The sequence below is a fragment of the Anneissia japonica genome, unplaced genomic scaffold, assembly GCF_011630105.1.
Source record: "Anneissia japonica isolate Jap-2015-1 unplaced genomic scaffold, ASM1163010v1 scaffold204187_len1579_cov172, whole genome shotgun sequence".
Taxonomy (NCBI): Eukaryota; Metazoa; Echinodermata; class Crinoidea; order Comatulida; family Comatulidae; genus Anneissia; species Anneissia japonica.
This window is the reverse complement of record NW_022705768.1, coordinates 1-1,579: the sequence shown is the minus strand read 5'-3', so window position 1 is coordinate 1,579 and position 1,579 is coordinate 1. Positions and strand designations below refer to the sequence as shown.

Sequence of the window (1,579 nt, the reverse complement as noted above, 5' to 3'; positions counted from 1 at the left end):
TCGTCTTTTGAAAAAGTAATTTAAACTAATCAATCATTAATCTGCTTTCAACTGTACAGCATAATCAATTTCAATAATTCTAAATTATTAAGCCCCTTCATGTTATATTATCTATTATAATAGAATAACAATTTGATTCTGATTTTTTTTTTTTTTAGTGGGGTAGAGAGAGAGAAAGAGATAGTCTCAATAGACCAAGAAGTAGCAACATCTAAGGCTAAAAAGGAAACAAAGGAAGAAAGTTCTGGTAGTCCTCTGGTTTATTGGACCACAAGTGAGAATCAGACAGGTAAAAACATGTTTAAATTTGCAAAGAGGGTGGGGGCAGTCGCTCCAGGCCCCCATGAATTTTTTTAAAATTAGGAAAACATGCAAAAGGGAAATATATATTCAAATTTATAATCTGAATGTGCCATTTCCGGCCATCTGGAGGTGCCATAAAACGAGTCAAATGGCTGAGCGGTTAAGGCAGAGCTGCGCAGCCTACATCCATAATATCGGCGCTGGTTTGAATGGCACGCTCGTTTATAGTTCTGGAGGTGGAACAAGTCTTCTCGAGATAAGAACTATAAACCATAGGCCCAGTGTACACAGTTGGCTTATGTGCACTTTTAAAGAACCCACTACATCCTTCGAGACATGTAGGGGGTTACTCTGGTGTACTGGACCACCTCACAGCCCCTGTCACTGTGGACTCATCCAGATACTGAATAGGCGTTGATGAGTAACAGAATAGAACTAGACAAGTTTAGACCCTCCACCTGCAAAAGTTCCTCCTCTATTTAAAATTCTTGGATCCACCACTGACTTGACTATTGTATCCAATTTGTATCTGAAATTTGTCTCCTAAAGCATGAATTTTAAATAAATGTTGGGCCTTCTATTTCTGATTGACAATCATTGCTGATATATACATACCAAGTAACCATGTCATGAGATTTAATACAAAGTGTATATGATAGGTAGCATACAGTACAAACAATCTAAAATGTTGTGAATAAGCTTTGGGTTAAAATGAAGAAGGTACTGATTTACATTCCGTGGTTGCGAGAAGTCCTAGCTTTTTCCCCTTGGCACAAATAAATTGGTAGGCATGAGAATTAAGTCATTGCCTGAACAAACTAAACCTTCTGTTCTTCTACTTGCAGTTAAGCTGGATCCAAGTGAGTTGAACTATCTTGCGCCAACACCAGGCGAGTTTTTCGTCCCATTGTTCAGTTCATCGATGAAAGGTTAGTTCATATTATATATTTATTATTTTTATATACTTTTATATACACCATAAATATCAGTACAGGGGAGTGGTTGCAGATCATTTGGTACCTGGATGTGCTATAACTAAGTTAAGTTTCTTTGTAAGGCTGGAAATTTACTTTTGAATGAAATTGAATGGACGGAATTCTTGAAAAGTGCAAATAAACTAGTAAAATGTGTACATGGCAATATGTTAAATTAGAAACATTACTGTATTTATCAAACCATAAATGTCCTCTCTCATGTTTAAGATATTGCTGTTGTTGTACTGTATGTGCTATGATATCTTAGTATTTGTTACAATGTTTTATATGGACAGGTGGTC

At 36.2% G+C, this 1,579-nt stretch overlaps 1 long non-coding RNA gene across 1 annotated transcript; it reads left to right on the top strand.

Moving 5' to 3' along the window:
• Positions 1–154: 154 nt before the first annotated feature.
• On the top strand, positions 155–1,232 carry LOC117105911. The gene is made up of 2 exons (XR_004444963.1): positions 155–289; positions 1,149–1,232. It is a non-coding gene; the product is annotated as an uncharacterized LOC117105911 (long non-coding RNA).
• The last annotated feature ends 347 nt before the right edge of the window (positions 1,233–1,579 follow it).